The sequence below is a fragment of the Eulemur rufifrons genome, chromosome 15 (assembly GCF_041146395.1).
Source record: "Eulemur rufifrons isolate Redbay chromosome 15, OSU_ERuf_1, whole genome shotgun sequence".
In the NCBI taxonomy this organism is placed as follows: domain Eukaryota; kingdom Metazoa; phylum Chordata; class Mammalia; order Primates; family Lemuridae; genus Eulemur; species Eulemur rufifrons.
In genome coordinates, this window is record NC_090997.1 from 5,455,733 (window position 1) to 5,469,753 (window position 14,021).

The window sequence follows — 14,021 nt, forward strand, 5'->3', positions numbered from 1 at the left end:
GACAGGGACATATCTTCTTCAACTATGTCCCCAAAGCCTAGCATAGTGCTTGGCTCTTAGAAGACATTCAACAAATATTTGTTGAATGAATATATGCATGAATACATTCTGAAGTGAACGACTTGGTGTCACGTGGCTAAAAAGTGCTGGAGCAGCTAAGCTACAAACCCAAGCCCGTTCATTCATTCAACAAATATTTATTAAGCTCTTAATATATGCCAGGTATTGTGCAAAGTGCTGGCTGTATGGTACAGAACAAAAACAGAGTCCCTGCCCTCCTGAAGCTCATGTGCTATCTGATATCACAGTTCGTGTCTTTTGCAAGAACACCAAACTCTGTTGCAAGGAACTTCATTACAGTCTATTTAAAGTGCAATGAAACAAAGCTGCTGGTATAACAAGGTGCAGATTTCAGGGATGGGATGTGAAGTGCAAACTCTAAGTGCTACAGGAATTCAAAGAAAAGGGAAGCTTTAGGTGGAAGCCGGGATTTGAGATAGCCCTTACTTTTTCATAGATAAGAAAGGACAGTAGGAGAACCTGGGAACAATATACATAGAAAGAAGCATGACACATTTAGGGGACAAGAAGTCTGCATTCTGGATGGTGGATGGAAGGATTAATGGTCTTCTAATTGGAGTGGGGAACAAATGGATACAGAGAGTTTTAAGAAAATTAATTTGCAGATCCTCAACTCCCAAGTGTTCTCTTTATCAAAACTGCTTTCCTCTTTCACCATTTTACCCTCCCTACTTTCAAAAGGAAGATTCCCCACTCACCCATCTCTTCTCTTTCAATAATGGACTACCCAGAGGGGTTAAATTCATGAAACACCGAACAAAGCAACAATTTGCAATACTAGAATAGGACTGTAGGTCCTGAGAAAGTAAATGGCTCAAAAGCTGCATAACAAATCCCTTTTGTACTCAAGTCAGTAGGTTTCGAAATCTTTGCTTTTAAAACTGGAAGGACTTAGTTGTGTTGTTGGCTGATAAGTCATTAAATATATTTATTTATTTATTTAGAGATAGGGTCTTGCTATGTTGTCCAGCCTAGGGTGCAATGGCTATTCATAGGCACAATCCAAGCACACTACAACCTTGAAATCCTGGGCTCAAGTGATCCATCTGCCTCAGCCTCCTGAGCAGCTGGGACTACAGGTGTGCACCACTAGGCCCAGCTTGCAATATTTTTATTTATTTATTTATTTCAGGATATGATGGGGGTACAAACATTTTGGTTACATGTTATGACTTTGCCACACCCAAACCATGATTTGGGGTGTGCCTTTTCCCCCCACAACTCTCACTGCGTCCATTAAAGTTTACCCACCTCCAACCCCCTAATCCCTGGAGAACATTACTACCATGTGAGCACCATAGTGTTGATCAGTCAGTGCCAATTTGATGGCGAGTACATGTGGAGCCTATTCTTCCATTCTTGTGATACCTCACTTTGGAGGATGGGCTCAAGCTTTATCCAGGAAAATATAAGAGGTGCTAGATCACTGTCGTTTCTTATAATTGAGTAATATTCCATTGTATACATATACCAAATTTTAGCAATATTTTTTAAAATAATAGATTTCTATGTGTTTTTTTTTGGCAAATAACTCAGAATCAGATGCCATCGTTATATCAAGACTCTCAATTCCCATCTACTTACTTATATGAACAAGGTTCCTCAGCTTGAAAAATGAAAAAATAGGTCTAGAATTCATGTTGAATGCAGCCTCATTCTAGCAGTAAGTAATATTCAACTGCGAGTATGTGAACTAACCAGGGGAAAAAAGTAGCCCATACATTTCATTGAGATACATTTACAAGCTGGGCACCATGGTACATGAGTGGAGTCCCAGCTTGCTTGAGGCCAGGAGTTCGAGTCCAGCCGAGGCAATATACCAAGTCCCTCTCTCTTAAAAAAAAAAAAGAGATACATTTACAATGCATTTTTTTGTATTTATGTTTAATATTTATAAAAATTATGTTATTTATATTGTTTTGATCAATCGGCATTACTAATATTTGAAATGGCTTCTCAAGCCAGAAGAAAATGTCTCACAGCTTTATAGTTACATGCAACTTAAAATATTAAAAAATTTCAACTTACATATTTTGGTTGCAGAGGTGTATGATATGGTGATCAATAAAAGGCTTTCAAACATAAAAATATGTTACATTCGGATTATATTTTTGATGGGAAAGTGGAATGGAGATATGAGTACAAGGAAGAAAAGGTACAATGCAAAATTTCTGATTGATAAAGAAGAATTTATTCATATATTTTTTAAATGAATCATGGTGAGTATCAAATCACTAGAGGATTTGAGTCTCATATAGCAGGTTTCTTTTTGCATTTGAATAGTGCTTTAATTTTTCGTAGGCCGGGCGCGGTGGCTCACGCCTGTAATCCTAGCACTCTGGGAGGCCGAGGCGGGTGGATCGCTGGAGGTCAGGAGTTCGAGACCAGCCTGAGCAAGAGCGAGACCCCTTCTCTACTAAAAATAGAAAGACATTATATGGACAACTAAAAATCTATATTCCAAAAATTAGCCGGGCATGGTGGCACATGCCTGTAGTCCCAGCTACTTGGGAGGCTGAGGCAGTAGGATCGCTTAAGCCCAGGAGTCTGAGGTTGCTGTGAGCTAAGCTGACGCCAGGGCACTCACTCTAGCCTGGGCAACAAAGTGAGACTCTGTCTCAACAAAAAAAAAAAAAAAAAAAATGTTTCGTGTCTGATCATTTACACCACCTCTTTTGACTTCGCTGCTGCTCTATGGGGTGGTAAGTCAAATACAGTCACCATTTCTTTTTATAATCTTTTTTTTTTAATTTCGGAATATTATGGGGGCACAAACGTTTTGGTTACATAAATTGTGCAATTTGAGTCAAAGTTATTGTACCTATTAGGTGTGAATTTAACCATCCCTCTATTCCCAGCCCCCCCCTTCCCCTGCACTTGCTTGATTTCTGGTAAGTATTATTTCCATATGTTCACATAAGTGTTGATTGGTTAGTTCCAATTTAATGATGAGTACATGCGGTGTTTGTTTTTCCATTCTTGTTTATTTTAAAATGTCAATATTTATAAATTGTACTGTACAATCAGAAATTGTACTGATCCTCTACAACTATTAAGTTGGAGTTTTTTTGCTGCTAAACATCCTATAATGCATGCAATGATTAAGTTTTAAATAATGATGAAAAAGATGTCACCTTAAAAATGTGCAAGGGGTCCAGCGCCCAGATCCAAATTGCCAATCCATTAGAAGGCCCTTCTGGTAGGCAGGTTACTATCACGGGTTCTGCTGCCAGTATTAGTACGGCCCGGTATCTACTCAGTGCCTTCCTCTGAGAAGGGCATGGGTGCAGCTAGAACTAGTTTCCCCCATAACCCCTTTCGGCTGTTTTCCCATTATATTCCTGGAACTTCTGGTCAGTGATTCCAGGTTTTAAATATTAATACTTTATAAGCGTTCAGTTTCTACACAACTTCATCATCTGCTAAGAATTTTATTTTATATATATATTTATTTATTTATCTATGTATTTATTTTGAGACAAGGTCTTGCTCTGTTATCTGGGCTAGAGTGCAGTGGCATCATCATGGCTCACTGCAACCTCAAACTTCTGGGCTCAAGTGATCCTCCCACCTCACCCCCCTGAGTAGCTGGGACTACAGGCCTGAGCCATCATGCCTGGCTACTTTTTGGTATTTTTTTATACAGATAGCGTCTCGCTGTGTTGCTCAGGTTGGTCTCGAAATCCTAGGCTCAAGCGATCCTCATGCCTCGGCCTCCCCAAGGTGCTAGGATTACAGGCATGAGCCAATGTGCCCAGCCTGCTAAGAATTTTAAAATCACATTCTCTGTTCAGCTGTTAATGCTGCAATCCAAATTTAGTTTTGTAAGCTTTTCCCTGTTTTTAGTTTTGTTTTGAGTTTTTTGGCTCATGAATTATATTTCTGTTTTTCGATAAATGTAAGAAGTGGGCCAGGCACAGTTGCTCATACTTGTAACCCCAGGAATTCGAGGCTGCAGTGAGGTATGATTGTGCCACTGCACTCCAGCCTGGGCAAGAGTAAGACCCTGTCTCTTAAAAAAAAAAAAGTGAGAGAGAATGTTAATAAATTTCACCAGCCTGAGCAAGAGTGAGACCCTGTCTCTGCTAAAAAAATAGAAAGAAATTATCTGGACACCTAAAAATATATAGAAAAAATTAGCCGGGCATGGTGGCACATGCCTGTAGTCCCAGCTACTCGGGAGGCTGAGGCAGGAGGATTGGTTGAGCCCAGGATTTTGAGGTTGCTGTGAGCTAGGCTGACACATGGCACTCACTCTAGCCCGGGCAACAAAGCGAGACTCTGTCTCAAAAAAAAAAAAAAAATGGATTGGCTAAAAAATGCTTCATATGTGAAAAAGCTTGGAATTACTATCTTTAAAAGTGTGCAAGGGGCTGCATAGTTCTTGTATATTCTTTTAGGACTTGAGGGGCAAAACATTTTCAAGACCACTACTATGGAGGTACCCATGACTAGAAAGGTAGAGTGAGATATGATTATAGAAATTCTTAGAAGCTAGACAGAGTTAATGAATTAATTAATTTTTATTTTTATTATTTTATTATTATTATTTTCATGAGCCAAAGTTTTATTTGTTCATTTCTTGCATTTGAAGTACTTTTCGATGACATCCTTGGCCTGAGATTCTTCACCATAGTCCTGAACTACTACACAACTGCAAGCAACCACTGTACGGGGTTACCCTTCTCTGTCAATTTTACAGAAGTCTACCTTTTGCCCCAGTTTCTTACTGTCATCAACCTTAATTGGGTTGATTTGCTGTTCAGCACAAAGGGCTTTCACCAACTTAATATACATAGGCTCATCACAGTTGGAGGCAAGCCCACAAACATGGGCTTGGCGCTTGTCTAGGGCTTTGGCAGCTTTGCAAATTCCGTGGTCGAGGCCACTATGGATAAGGGTGATCTTCAGCACCTCTTGTAAAGCAGTATTAATGCCCATTACACCTCCAGCAGTAATGCCTTCCTGGACCGTGGCCGTGGGTTATGGGTGGAGCTGAATCTTGAACACACCAAACCTTTGCCTCTTCATGACTCAATGGCAGCAGGGAAAGAGCTTTTATTATTATTATTGTTATTTATTTATTTATTTTTTGAGACAGAGTCTCACTCTGTTGCCCAGGCTAGAGTGAGTGCCGTGGCGTCAGCCTAGCTCACAGCAACCTCAAACTCTTGGGCTCACTGATCCTCCTGCCTCAGCCTCCCGAGTAGCTGGGACTACAGGCATGTGCCACCATGCCCGGCTAATTTTTCTATATATATTTTTAGCTGTCCATATAATTTCTTTCTATTTTTAGTAGAGACAGAGTCTCACTCTTGCTCAGGCTGGTCTCGAACTCCTGAGCTCAAATAATCCACCTGCCTCGGCCTCCCAGAGTGCTAGGATTACAGGCGTGAGCCACCGTGCCCGGCCTATTTTTTTTAATGAACTAGGGAACACCTTATTCTATAAAATAGAATGAGTGTTCCTTTAATTTTATTTTAAGAGATGGGGGTCTCACTATGTTGCCCAAGCTGGTCTTAAACTCCTGGCCCCAAGTGATACTCCCGTCTCAGCCTTCTTAGTCACTGGAATTATAGGCGTGAGCCACCGGGTCCAGCTGTAAGGTTTTAGACTTGAGGTGCCAAGCCAACCTTGAGCCTCAGTTTTCTCATCTGTAAATGGGGTTCATTCCAGGCTTTTGAATGCTCTGTGGTAGGGCACAGGGAGGGATTGATCGTTGAGGTATGATACAGTGAAAGGAAGATCACTCTGATGGCCTGAGCACAATCCATGCTGGAATTGACATGAAAAACTGTCAGTCTTGGGGGATATTTCTAGGGGGCAGGAGAAGATATTATCTCGTCTTTTAATTCCAGGGTTAGAAAATAACTCTATCCTTTCCAACATACTGGACAAAGGAAAAGTGTGTCCTGTCTCTGATGCCCTCAGAGATATCCATAAACTCTGGGGGCCATATGGAAAGCACAGTCTTCGTGGTCCCAAGTCATCTCTCTCGCTGTGGCTTGTATGTGAGGAGGGGTGGGAAGGTGGGGCTGGAGTGTAAGAGGCGTGTTAGCAACTGTTGCCACGAGTCTACCTACCAGGAGTGGGGAACCTGCGGCCTTGGGGCCACATGTGGCCTTCTGGATTCTTGAGTGTGGTCTTTTTCACTGAATCCAAACTTTGAGGATTTGTTCTGCAACGTTTAGATTTGGTCGAGGGGCTGCACTCGGGGATCGATCTGGAGGGCCACAAGTGGCCTTTGAGGCTGCAGTTTAAGCCAAAGAGGTGCTGGTTAAAAGTCACTTCTGCGGTCCCTGTGGCAGTGAGAGGGGAAGGAATGTCTTATTTCAGGAGACTAAGGAGGTGGCCACCTACTGGCTAGAGCCCAAAATGGCTATGAAGGAGGTCAGAATCTAATTCACAATAGCTTTCCTACTCTGTGCTGCAAGTTATTTAGTTATAAACTACTGGGCATCAGTTCCTTCACCCTGTACATGGAAGGGGGGAAAAAGGAAAAAAAGAAAATAATTGGGCATCAGAGCAGGTTTTGGTAGCTGAGATGCCTGGCTGGTTTGGAAAGGACTGTAGCAGCTTGGCAGGGACCAACTGTTCCTACTCTGAGCTGTCCCTGAGGGCAAACCTAGTCAAAATGAAGATTCAGGGAAGCTGTTTTAGTCTGAGTTTGTGGTTCAGGTAACAGCAACTGACTGATTTTATCAGAAAACAAATTTATTTGTAGAGTATAGGAGAGTGCCTTAAGTAATTGGGAGGACGAGTGAGCCAGCTTGGAGGTGTGCAGTCAGAAACACTACCTGAAATCAGACCACACATTTCTTGTGAAGACACCCCAGCTGCCACTTCTGGGTAGGGCTGCTGTTGCGTCCGTCCGTGGCCGACATCACCACATGCTGGATGCTGCTCTGACAACAGCTGGCCCGGCTGTCTCTGGAACTCGGGTGGAGCTGCTGCTGCACTTCCCTGAACGGATTCCATGTGCTCCCTAGTTCTTCATCTTTCCAGCTGCCAGCATGTCTGACTGGTGGAGCCTCAGTCACGTGGCCATGCCCTAGCTGCAAAGGAAGCTGGGAGCAAATGCCTGACATTCTCAGCTTCTAAAGTGCAGGAAGAGTCTAAAGTGGGAGATTCCCCAAATATGGGAAGAGGATTCAGAAGTTGGATGGCCAAAAACAAGTGTGAAGGTTGTCAGGATCAAAATGGAGTCACTCATGTTAAGAAAACTAACAAATAAAGCCAGGGAAGGCCATGTAGAGAGTGTTCCCATGCATGTATACTCGATCACAAAAGACTCTACTAAAACCGTAACCTTGCACAAAGGCCATCACAACCTTGCACAAAAAAATACTTGTGCGAGGACATCTGCCCAGCCAGCAACTGCCTGTCCAATTTCAGACTAGCATCACCGTTGTTATTGATCTTTGTATCTAAGGGTAATTACTTCAAAACAATTATATAATCCTCCTCATTTTTTCTTTTAAAAATCTGTCTTCCTTTACCTCTCTGGATACATACACAGTTTACTATGGCACGTGTATTGCCATTGCAATGCTCTATTCCCAAATAAATAGCTTTTCTTTTAGAGAGCCTCTCTCTGTTTATTCAGGTTGATACAAGGAAAGCCTTGAAGAGGATGGATATACATAAAATGACACATTCTGAGGCCAGCAACCTCTGTAGTAAAGGGAGCCATAATCATTTTATATGAGGAACTAAGGATGCTGTAGCTTGAAAAAGAAAATACATAGGGGAATGGGGTCAAACATCATAAGGGCTCTTATATGGAAAGCAATTTGACTTAGTTTACCTCCAAAGGGTAGAACTAAGACTATTGGGTAAGAGCACCAGGGAATATAAATTTTTGCTCAATATAAGGAAGATTTTTCTTTTTTTCTCTTAAAAAACAAAGGAACCCCATTTCCATTATGGAAAAAAAAAACATGTTAAGAATGAAAATATAGAAAGACAATAATTCACAGAACCACAATCCAAAGACAATTGCTCATATCATTTCAGTGTGTTTTCTTCCAGGTTTTTTCCTACACTAACTTTCAGTTTTCCATACAGTGTGATTTTACTCTGTACATACCATCATCTTCTGCCTTTTTCCACTTAATATCAGATCATCACATTTTTCCACTTTATCACCAACTCTTTATAGGCATCATTTTCAATGGCTGTATAATATTCCCAGAGGGATACAGCATTATTTACCTAAACATTTCTCTGTTGTTGGACAACTAAGGCATCTTCAGTTTTTTGTTGTTTTGTTGTTTCACATAATATTACAATGAACATTTTTTGTGTATAAAGCCTTTTCTGTATTTAGGGTTATTTCCTCAAGACAAGTTACCCAAAATAGAGTTACGGGGTCTAAACAATATATAGATACTTTTTAAATACATTATATTAAATTTTATTTTATTTATTTATTTTTGAGACAGAGTCTCACTCTGTTGCCCGGGCTAGAGTGCCATGGCGTCAGCCCAGCTCACAGCAACCTCAAACTCTTGGGCTCAAGTGATTCTCCTGCCTCAGCCTCCGGAGTAGCTGGGACTACCGGCATGTGATACCATGCCCGGCTAATTTTTTTCCATGTATTTTTAGTTGTCCAGATAATTTCTTTCTATTTTTTTTAGCAGAGACAGGGTCTCGCTCTTGCTCAGGCTGGCCTCGAACTCCTGAGCTCAAACGATCTGCCCGCCTCGGCCTCCCAGAGTGCTAGGATTACAGGCGTGAGCCACCTTGCCCGGCCCTATTTATTTATTTTTTTAAGAGACAGGGTCTCACTCTGTTGCCCGGGCTGCAGTGCAGTGGCACAATTATAGCTCAAGGGATCCTCCTGTCTCAGCCTTCAGATTAGCTGGGACTACAGGCGTGTGCCTCCATGCCTGGCTAATTTTTCTATTTTTTTTCTTTTTTGGTAGAGATGAGGTATTGCTATGTTGCCCAGGCTGGTCTTGAACTCCTGGCCTCAAGTGATCCTCCTGCCTCAGCCTCCCAAAGGCTGGGATTACAATTTTATCTATTCCTAATATAAAAACAAAATGAGGAGAAAAATGTAATACCTTAACAGCACTCCCAGAATTTCTTTTAGGCGGGGAACTGTCTTTATTAGGGGAAATAAACCTGTTAGGGGTAGAAAGTGAGATCTTCAAAGCATGCGCATTGTCAGGAACTCAAGCAGTGAAAAGATATGGTTAAGATACCTCTTTCTACCTGCAAAGTCAGAGAATTTGTATCTTCTCCAGAGAGGGTGGGACAGAGGAGAGAATTGTAGGGAAGCAAGGAGAGGGGAGGAAAGTTAATGATTGGGAGGAGGCCAGGCCCTAACGGGTGAACGGCCAGTTAGAAAACCTCAGTGGGCGGTGAAGGAAGGATTTTAAAGAACTTGGATGGGTGAGTTTAAACTGTTTGCCTTGTACCATATGACCTGCCCCAGGGCCCAGAGCACCCTAACCTCTTCTGTACTCATGAATGTTTTGTGTGGGAGGAAGTGGGGGCAGTCCGCAGGAAGGGCTGAGTTTCATCTCCAGATATCTGAACTGTCGCACAGCAACTGCCTGGCAGAAGCAGAAACCCAGAGGCAGAGATACTTAGGAGATACAAGTTCCAGAAATTCACAAAAATCTTAGAGGGGGTGAGACTTCCACAGTCCATTTTTACTTCAGTCTCAAAGGTCTAGGAGGTTGACGTTTAAATTACAAAAGCAATGAACATTCATTTCAAAACGTAGTAAAAAAAAAGAGAAGTAGAAAGAAGGGAAAAAAAATCATTCATAGTTCCACTGCATAGTTCCACTACCCAGACAGCTGAGGGCGTGCCCCGAGTGCATGATAGAAGGGAGGGGTAATATTTACTTTAATGATGGTGGAGAGGAGAGAGTTACCTATTGGTCATAAACTTAAGAGTCAAGTTTTGTTCATCTCCTGATGAAAGTCAACTTCTTCCACCAGACTGCCTCCCAGCTGCTAGGTACCATTTTACAGTATGTCTTAAGGGACAGGTTGGGATAACAGGTCCCTTCCAGGTCCTAAAGACCTGGGTTAAGAAGTAAGAACAGAACTTTCTACAATAGGGAGGATGCTCCCCATTTAAGTGGACAAGCGTATTAGATAAGCACATGGGAAGAAAGGTAAGAAGTCCAGGACCGTAAGTTTCCAGTTGCAGAAGCCTCTCCAAAGAGGGAAGCCCTTTTTTGAAAGTTACAGGCAGCAGGGTCTTCTCTAGCCTACTGAGTACTGGATTAGGAGTCTGGAGACCGAGCTCTAGGCTCAGCATTGCTTCTCTGGGCCTAAGTTTCTCCTCTGGACGATGAGGAGCCTGTACTAGATGATCTAAATTCCCTTCCACCTTTAAATTCCCTTTGGTGATACTTGCTGGACTCGTTTTACTGGCCCTGCGCTCCCCGGCTTCTCCCCAGCTCCGCGCCCAGCAGATGCGCCCGCTCCCCGCACCAGAGGGCACTGCAGGCGGCCCCCGACGGCGAGCGCGGGGCGGGAGGGCAGAGCCGGCTGCGTCTCCAGGCGGAGCGCTGATTGGCTGCAGCCGGGTGGCAGGGGGCGTGGGCAGGGTGGGCCGAGCTGCGCGGTGACGTCACGCAGACGGGGCGGGGCCGGGCCGCGGAGCGTGTGACGCCGCGGCTGCCGCGGAGCTGGGGATTAATGGGAAAAGTTTTGGCAGGAGCCGGAGGGTTTCGCGGAGCCTGCGGGACGGCGGCGGTGGTGCGGTAGGCAGCCGGGTCAGGTCAGTCCGGGTCGGGGGAAGCGGGTAGGCAAGCAGCGGAGGGGAGCTGCGGGCCGGGGCCGAGGCGGCGGGCGGCGCTGGGGCGCGAGGCCCGGCGGCGAGCGGGGCGGGGAGCGGCGGGGGTCCGCGGACCGCGCCGCTGCGACTTCCCGACGCTCCAGCCCGGGCCGGCCAGCGCCAGTCCGCTGCCCTGCTGGCGCCCCGCCCGCTGCCGCCGCGGCGCCCGCCCTTGGACCCGCATAGCTGTCTGAGCTCGAACCGCGGGCCTCCTTCCACCCGACTCTGTGCCCCCTTTGGGGCCTCGTGGCTCAGTCTCCTTGCACGTCTGAGAGCCCCGTCTCAGGCCCGGGGTCCTCTCCCACTCCTCTCCCTGCCTCTGACCTCTTCCTTCATTCCTTTCTGTTGTCCTCAAATCCATTGCCCTGTCTACCTAGGGTCTCCTTGGGGATCCTCTCCTCTGGCCCCCTCGTTATCCTTGTCTCCTGCCGTCATACTCCCACCCTTGCCCTCTGTCTTTACACTCTTTTCCAACCCTGTCCCCTTCTCCTGTTCCTCAGTGTGTTCTTAGGCTTTTTCCAACCCGGTACCTGCCATCCCTTGTCTACCTAAGCCTCCCTCCAGAGGCCTTGCTTTTGCCCTTCTCTGATTTCCTTCATATCAGCCCTGTCCCCTGCATTCCGGTCACCCACATCCCATTCCCTCCCGGTTCCTTGCCTCTGCTTCAAGGAGAAACACTAGCTCCGAGTACTTCTCTGCTTTCACTTGACCTGCAGTTGAAATACCCACGGGGTGGGGTGAGAACATTCAGACCCTGATTGAATTAAGGGGCTGAATTTCTGAGGCAAATAACAGGTATGTCGGTGTGGGAGAATTCACTTGGATGTTGCATCAGAGATGATGTCCAATTTGTAGGCCATTCTTCTAATCTCTGCTTTAATACTTCCGCTTTATGGGTCTGTTGACTTCCACGAACCCTTGGAGAGAGACCGAGCTGAGTTGGGTGTGTGCCAGGGGTAGCCGGAGGCCTCATCCAACTCTTTTCCCCTTCCAGGAAACAGGGTTCTGTGTCTTCCCACTCTGGATGTGTGGAACACATGTAAACTATGTTACCTCAGCCTATCTCTGCCCTTACTCCCACCCTCCACCCTATGCTCCGTCCCAAAGAGCTAAGACAAGTCTCCAGAAGCTATGCCCCAGAGAATGCCTGTGGTCTTCAACCTATTTCCCTCTGTACTTGCTCCAGAACATTTTTATTCTGTTTGAGTTTTGACATAGATTGCCAGCCTGATAGCCCTGTGGCTGGCAGGCATCTGCCCTCTTTACTATTGGTAGCTTGAACCAGCTGCTGATTTTCTTTCATAACATCTTTGACAGACCGAATGTGCCTCTGATGTCGGTCACTGAACACGTTCTCTTGGAGTCTCTCTTCTCCCTCCTTTTGCCTTGGAAGCTTAATTTCCTGTGGATCCTCGAGGGAGTCTGACACTAGGGTTCTGTTTCTTTTGCCCACGCATGGTAGGGGTATCAGGTTGATATCTGTCTGGGCAGGTTGTGGGGCTGCGTTAGTTAGACCTTGTCAGGGACTTGCGTTGCCTGGGTCCAGTCACGAAGCTCATCTGCTCTGAGGCTAGAGAGCCCACCACCTTCATGGTGTGTCTGGGTTTTAACCTTCTTGCCAGGCAGAAAGTTCTTTTCATATCCTTCAATTTCAGCTCCTTTATTTGGCATCGGTTCCCTAGAGAAATCTTCAGGAAATAACATATCCTCTGTTTTTGCTCAACCTGATCTTGGAGGATTCTGAAAGCATGACCCACTCTCACATTTAGAAATGAAGGCCCGTTGTTTCACCTGGCACCAGGATTCTAGGTCTCCTCTTTTGAGGATTGTGCTGTCTTTGAGCCAGAGTGGACACCAGAATTGGCAGCCTTCAGGAGCTGTGGTGGAGCGCCAACTGAACCAGCTCGACCAGACTTTAAAGTTTTGTAATCCTCTTGTGCACTGACCCTTTTCTGTGAAAGCAATAGGATCGTAGATGGCCTGTTGTTGAGCTAGTTCCCGCTCCGCTGACCCTGAGTCTCCTCTACATAGCATTTGGGTGGTGAGGGGATTGGGGCAGAATGGACCAGAAGGGGCCCTTGTTCCTGTAAAAAACATCCCTCCAGGATTTTAATGGGTCATTCTAAAGAGGTTGAGGATGAGTGTTTGGCAGTTTTTTAATCCAGTCTCTGGGTCCCAAGAAGGACTTTACCTGACCCTTTTGAGCAGTTTGCCACGCCTCTGTCTGTGCTCACCCGTTAGTAATCAGTAGTGCTCTCCACTGAGGCAGCGATGAGAGGGCTTGAGAACAGGTCAAGCCCCGTGCTTGTGGAGCAGCTCGGGCACCGGCAGCCCTGGCTGTATAGCTTCTTGCAGTTTATTCACTCTGTCGTTTTCTGAGGGGGTAATTGTACTAATTGGTTCAGTAATTTTTGCAGAACATCTGCAAAGATATGGGCAGGTAGGCTCCTGGCACTATTCAGCAGATGATGTAGCTTATCAACTCCTTAGTGTAATGAACTGACTGCTCTTTGGCTGCCTTTCTCCTTGCCTCTTCACCACTGCTTTTTCATATACGTCTCAGTCCACTGAGAAAGACTTGCCCCTCCTCAGCCTTCCAACCCCACCTGTGGTCCCTTAGACCCCTTGCCTGGGGGCCTGGTAAGAGGACAGCCAGTGTAGGGTGCTGGCCTGGGAAGTCAGTAAGGCCTCTGCTTTGGGCAGAATGCAGCTGCCCTGGCTGTTGTGCAAGCTCTTCTCAGGGCCTGTAGATCCTGGCATGTCGTGGGACAGTGCAGCTCCTTGCAGGAGTTGGATCTGTTGCTTCTAAAGGTTTCAGCTGTATCCTGTCATCAAGACCCACCTCCCTGGGTGATCCCTGAAGGCTGGGAAGCTGAACTGTAGTGCCTTCCTCCAGTGCCCCTGTAGGGCCTGGAAATGCCAGGAGCCAGCTCTTTTGCTCAGCATTGTCTACACTAGAAACATTCTCTTCTTCCTCCCTATCCAGCATCTCTGGATTGTCTGTCCTGTCAGGCCCTTGCTTATATCTTGTCTGAAGCCCTGTGCCTGATGCCCTTGTCTGTGCCATGTTGTCCCAGATTGCCCAATGGCTGTTTCTTGAGATGGTTTGATGTCCTGAGCATTTTTCTCTGCCATTG

The 14,021-nt window shown here is 45.5% G+C and overlaps 1 protein-coding gene across 5 annotated transcripts in view; it reads left to right on the forward strand.

The window, feature by feature from the left end:
- The first annotated feature begins 10,703 nt into the window (after positions 1-10,703).
- PPARD (peroxisome proliferator activated receptor delta) overlaps positions 10,704-14,021 on the forward strand; it is a 75,368-nt gene continuing 72,050 nt past the window's right edge. For 3 of the 5 annotated variants that reach the window (XM_069489204.1, XM_069489208.1, XM_069489207.1), the window contains exon 1: positions 10,704-10,827. The gene's annotated coding sequence lies outside the window, so the exon portion shown is untranslated. The remainder of the gene's footprint in view (positions 10,828-14,021) is intronic. The other 2 variants (XM_069489206.1, XM_069489205.1) reach the window with 2 other exon arrangements.